Source organism: Rhineura floridana, chromosome 1, assembly GCF_030035675.1.
Source record: "Rhineura floridana isolate rRhiFlo1 chromosome 1, rRhiFlo1.hap2, whole genome shotgun sequence".
Classification (NCBI taxonomy): domain Eukaryota; kingdom Metazoa; phylum Chordata; class Lepidosauria; order Squamata; family Rhineuridae; genus Rhineura; species Rhineura floridana.
In genome coordinates this window covers 283,983,181-283,989,898 of record NC_084480.1, presented here as the reverse complement: position 1 = coordinate 283,989,898, position 6,718 = coordinate 283,983,181, and positions in this window count along the sequence as shown.

Below are 6,718 nucleotides of genomic sequence, written 5' to 3'. Positions count from 1 at the left end.
TTTAAAAGTTGTGCAGGGAGAAGGGAGAATTCCACCTTGTGGTTTTTCCCATTACAGGGTTGCAAGAACACCTGCACTTGGCTGACTTTCTCTTCTTCTAAAGATACAGGATCAGTCTCAGGCCCTGAACCTGGCAACCCTAATCTTATACGTATGTATTTCCATATATCTTAACAAGGCTGGCACTTTTCTATATAGAAATCTCAGCCCTCATCTGAAATGTGGATAACATTATTTGTTTATTTAAATGTATATCCCACCCTTCCTCCCAAGAGAGCCCAGGGTGGCAAGCATGTTTGTAATAAAACAACACAATTAAGAATAAAATAAAAACATATTTAAAAACATTTAAAAACAATAAACAAAGTAAAACATTAAACAAATTTAAAAACAAATATAACCAAACCATGTGTCTGGATAGGCCCAATGAAACAGAAAAGTTTTCAGCTGGCACCTGAAATAGTATAATGAAGGAGCCTGCCTAATGTCAATAGGCTGGGAGTTCCATAGCATATACTACAAAGCAGTAGTCAACCCACACCCAGTTCTACAATATGGCAAAAATAATCAATTTCCTACAACATGGGGAAATTAATAATCATTATAGGATAGGATTTTTAGTCAGTTACTATTGCTCAACTCTTCATACTTCCTCAACCTACTCCCCCTCCCAAAGGCTGTCATTTAGCATGGCCTAGGTCAAACAGGAGAAGTCTACAACCGGGTTGTCTCCCACTCACATTTATTTATCCTCTCCTGTGAGGCACTGTGCCTCTCAACATATTATGTGGAATCTCTGATCTAAGGGGCCTTTTATACAACCAGCAGGATCTAATTGTAAAGCTTTTCCTGGATTGCATCATTCCAGGCTGCAGGCAGAGGGGATTTTCTATGTACAAAAAGCTACGTAGCATGCCAGCCTTCTTCTAGTCATAATAATTTGTTATGAATAGGAAGATCTTGGGTCAGCGCGTTCAATCCTCCACCTGAAGCCTGATGTGGTACAGGCCCAGTAAAGTTTACCACGTGCTTCTGCTAATTCAGGACTAGGGGAACCTGCGGCCCTCCAAATGTTGCTGAACTCCCATCATCCTTGACCATTTACTATACTGGTTGGGACTGATGCAAGTTGAAGTATAACAACATAGGGCTCTGTGCTAATTGTATGAATGGTTCTGTCACTGCCAGAACAGTATGTGAAGAATGCATGCTACTATAGCTCCCCAGCATCATTAAAGAAATGTGAGAAGAGACCTCAGCTATACTACCTGGCTGAAGAAGACTAGTCTAGTAAGTGCCTAGCTACACTTGAAATTCTTTTTATTGATGTCTTTCTGTAAGCTCAGTTGACCATGGCAGCAAAAATGTCATACTTGCAGAGCTTTTTCAGTTATGTTTAATGAAGTTTAAACAACAATACCACACATTTCAGAACACTCGCTTTCTTCCCCATGACCACCACATATTCAGCAGAAGATCTGGAAATGAAAGAACATAAGAAGCAACAGCATTTTCCTCACTTTGAGAAGGTATTACACTGAATTTACCTAATCTCCAAATGTATCCAAATCAGAGCTTGGAAGATTACTTTTTGTTTGTTATGTGCCTTCAAGTCGATTACAACTTATGGCGACCCTATGACTCAGTGACCTCCAACAGCATCTGTCATGAACCACCCTGTTCAGATCTTCTAAGTTCAGATCTGAGGCTTCCTTTATGGAATCAATCCATCTCTTGTTTGGCCTTCCTCTTTTTCTACTCCTGTTTTTCCAAGCATTATTGTCTTCTCTAGTGAATCATGTCCTCTCATTATGTGTCCAAAGTATGATCACCTCAGTTTCATCATTTTAGCTTCTACTCACAGTTCTGGTTTAATTTGTTCTAACACCCAATTATTTGTCTTTTTCACAGTCCATGGTATGCGCAAAGCTCTCCTCCAACACCACATTTCTTTTTTTTTAATATAAATTTTTTATTCAAATTTCTAAAACAAAAGAAAAAGAAAAAGAACAAATTAATAACTAATACAACAAAAATATTGACTTCCGATTTGTCTTAAATCAGCTATAGGTCTATAGTATATAACAAACCTGTCCCTTAATATATTACAAAATCACTTTCCTCCAGTGGTTATCTTGGTTAATCATTAAATCTCATTAACATCATATCATTTTATTCTTTCCACAAAAAGTCAAAGAGAGGTTTCCAGTTCTTGAGAAATATTTCTATCGATTTTTCTCCAAATAGACATGTCAATTAATCCATCTATTCAAGTCTAATAAATCCAGTAGTTTCAACAGCTATTCTTCCATTATCAGTGTTAGTTCCATCTTCCATCGTCCATCCTTGCACACATAATTCTGCTGTCATAGTCATATAGTAAGAGTCTGATAGGAATTTCCTTCATCACAAATATTTTCTTGCCATCAATTCTGACTGTGTTACTGAAATATTGTTGTAAAGTCATATCTCTGTTCTTCTTTTTTACGGGGCAACACCACATTTCAAATGAGTTGATTTTTCTCTTATCTGCATTTTTCACTGTCCAACTTTCACATCCATACATAGAGATCGGGAATACCATGGTCTGAATGATCCTGACTTTAGTGTTCAGTGATACATCTTTACATTTGAGGACCTTTTCTAGTTCTCTCATAGCTGCCTTCCCCAGTCCTAGCCTTCTTCTGACTTCTTGACTATTGTCTCCATTTTGGTTCATGACTGTGCCAAGGTATTGATGATCCTTGACAAGTTCAATGTCCTCATTGTCAACTGTAAAGTCACATAAATCTTCTGTTGTCATTACTTTAGTCTTCTTGACGTTCAGCTGTAGTCCTGCTTTTGTGCTTTCCTCTTTAACTTTCATCAGCATTCATTTCAAACCATTACTTTAAAGATTACTTTAAAAAAGGAATAAATTACAATTACTGTTACATGGGCCCAAAAGGAATAAATTACCTTTACAATTACAATTGTTCCAAAGGGAATTGATTACTTTACCATTATTCAAAAGTAGTTACTACAATTACAGTTAAGTCACTTTAAAAGAAAGCAACTAGAGTGCCTACAAGGTTCTGGCCTTGGCTGCTGCACACACCTAAGTAGCCTAAAACATTAAAAAATAAACACACAGAGAGAGAGGTAGTAGAATAATTCTTTTTATCTGTAAGATAGCGGTGGTGGTCTCTCCGTTGGTAAGGGAGGCAGAGCCCATTGCTCAGATCTTTACACATCAAACCAAATGCAACTCTCTTTCTCTCTCACACACACACATACAGACACACACACACACAGCCAGAAAGTGTCATCTCTCTCATTCAGCCATCTCCCGAACCCTGCCCTGCCACTAAGTCACACCCACCCAAGCAAGCATTTTCCCCTAGGATGCAAAAAAGTTAAAACACTGCAAACGCAGCAAAGTAGCCAGGGTGGGCGGCGGAGACCACTTTGCACGCCAAGTGCAAACAGAATATTAACACACACACACATCATCATCATAATCGCTCATCTCCACAGTTCATTCTGCTGCTGCGTCCTTCTCCTTCATCCACATCCCTCAGGCTCCTTTCTCCATGCACTCCATTCTCCTCCACCACTGTCCATTTTTTTAACAATTGTTTTCTCCACTCCACCACCCTCTCACTCTACACCTCCTCCCTCATCGCCTCCTACACACCCACAGAGCAGGAGGGACACTGCACAGAAGCCCAGACTAAGGCACATGATTTTCATCCATGAATCAGAGGAGAAGACAACTGCCCCTGCTACCCCCCCAGTAATTCCCAAAAATAATGCTGGAAACATTAGAATTACTCCTCAAAAGTCATAAAATTAGTCCTCATTCTATTACAATCAAAATGGAAATAAATTACCCACTCGTTCCTCAAAAGAGTAATAAATGGCAAGTAATTCATTTTTTGTAACTCATTACTTTCAACCTCTGATCCAAATGTCAATTCTTGCTAAAACTACTGACCTTAGTTAGTAGAATAATGAGGGGGTGTTATCTTGTCCTTCGCTTCAGGCAGCAAAATGTGGTGGGCTGTTCCGCCCTGCAACTGGGATTGTCCCACTGTTGCCTCCTGCAAATGGGATTACGGAACATACTGTCTCTGTATGTGGAGGTGCAAGACCAATTCAAAAAAGAAAAAATAGCAATATGTAAAAGGCCATATCTGTGGCAACAACCTCTACAGCATTCCTACACTATAACCACCAGTTCTTATATCAAAACCAGATTATGCACACAGCAATTATACAGGGGGGGGAAATACCAGCAAGTCATGATAGTGGAAAATCATTCCTTTTGTCACCAAATTGCTATTTCCTACATGTTACAGGATGTTCCAGGCAGTTTATTCTAAGGATATTAACTGCCCACACACATCACAGGGAATGATATAAGAGTTCCCAGCAGCATCCCAGGAAATCGTTGCTCCAACGGATGGCACGTGTGCTGTGTGGTGTGCTTGGCCAAGGCAAAGGTACATAAGCAGCATGGATAAGGGATTGAAGTTTAACCAAAATCACTGAACCCTGCCACCAGAACACTGTCCCCTCTCATTGGCTCCAGCTCAAAGCTTCATGACTGTTAGCACAATATACCTTGATGCTTGATGGCCCCAAAGCAACACATATAAATAAAAAAGTGCACTTCAAATCAAGCCTTGGGCCACCCCATATCATACTTCCCTGTCACAGAGAAATTGCCCCCTTCAGATGCCCTAGTAATGCTTTCTCCAAGTACCCATCCGATGGGAACAGGGTCTCCTAACACCTCTCAGTCCCCTTGACAAACTACAGTCCCCAGGATTCTTTGGGGAAAGCCATGACTGTTTAAAGTGGTATGACATGTATAGTGCAGATAGGGCCCAACTTCCAGATATTTTGCCCTCCAGATGTTTTGACCATTCTGCCTGGACCTGATGGGAGTTCTAGTCCATAATATCTGGAGGGCACCAGGTTGCCCTAGCACAAAAGCTTCATTATTTTATGTTATTTTATTTTATTTATGAGCCACCTAATGGAAAATTATCTGGGTGACCTACACAGTAAAATAAACAAAATTAAAACAAACCATGCAACAACTCAATCAAACCATAAATCAATAAAAACCAACCTGGCAATAGTATAACGATAACATCCAGTCATAAAATCCAACATAGGCAACCAATCCAACAAAACTCAGCCCGGCCACAAAAGCTAAGAAATACCCAAATTACCATTCTTCTGCAGATACTGTACTAGAATAAAATAACATAAGTTATATTAAAGGATAATAAGAGGTATTAAAAGAACAAAAAAATTGCCTTGTACGGAAAAGTCATTAAAAGAGGTGCCATCAGAGCCTCTCTAGCGCAAGCATTCCACAGACAGTGGGGCATTTTTTCACATGTATTATTGTGATTATACTCTGATGCGACAATTTGTAGGGGATAGCGTTTTGGTGATAGGGGTGTAGGTAGATATAACCTAAAGCTTATTTTAGGAAAGCAGAGATGTTCAAGCTTCAGTTCTTTATTCAGGCTGCCTATATACCTCTGTGTTGAACTGGGAGGTAGGAAACAACTTCAGCCAATTACGAACCAAGTTTTCCCTTGCGTCACTTGCACATCTTTGCAGCTGCAGAATTAGGGTTTTCCCTTTTATGTATGGATGTCAAGTAATTCAGATTTGTAGCTGAATAATCATGTATTTTATCCAATCAATCAATGAATTAATTGAATTTATATCAAAATCGGAGAGCCAGTGTGGTGTAGTGGTTAAGTTGTCGGACTACCAGGTTCAAATCCCCACACAGCCATGAAACTCACTGGGTGACCTTGGGCCAGTCACCGCCTCTCGGCCTCAGAGGACAACAATGGTAAACCCCCTCTGAATACCGCTTACCATGAAAACCCTATTCATAGGGTCGTCCATAAGTCGGAATCAACTTGAAGGTAGTCCATTATTATTATTATATCAAAATCGCTATATTGGTATTTTCTTGAAATAACTGTTAAGGGTGTGTAATGGAGTGTGCGTCTGGCCCACCCACTACTAGAATGCTGCACCCACACCAAGAACTCTAGGGAAATGAGGCCCTTCCCCACACTAGAATCTATGGTGCCTTCTCAAAGTATTTAGTCTCATCACAGAATTATTTTCCCCATGTTGTTCCTGATTGTCCAAGACCTCAATGTTGCAGGAAAGCAGGGCAGAGATCCTTTTCACTACCAGAAGTTTTCTTAACCCATAAAGCTCTCTTATCTCATAACGTAGTGGTTTCCAAACTATGCTCCTCTGGAACGCTGGTGTTCCACAAGCTGTTCCAAAGTGTTCTTCCACTGAAATCAAGCAATGGTGGTCTTTTTCCAATTTTCAGAAAAAAATAAAGTTTATGGCTAGATTTTTTCAATTTTCCAGTTTCTTGCAATCTCTTAATATAATATGGTATAATAATATGACCAGTGGAGACTGGTGGCTCTAATGTTGTGGGGCAGTGAATCTGCTCTAAGTTTTAGTCCAAATTTTCAAGAAGCTGTCCAAGGTGCAGATTCGCTGCCCCATTGACATTGGAGCCACTAGTTTTCACTGAATATGACCATAATATAATATGATATCATATTATCTACTATTAATATTGCCCCTAGTTTGAAGGATAATGTTAAAAACATATTTTTTTCTTCATGTTCTGCAGACAGCACCATGATGTCGAGGTGCTCCACAAACTGAAAAG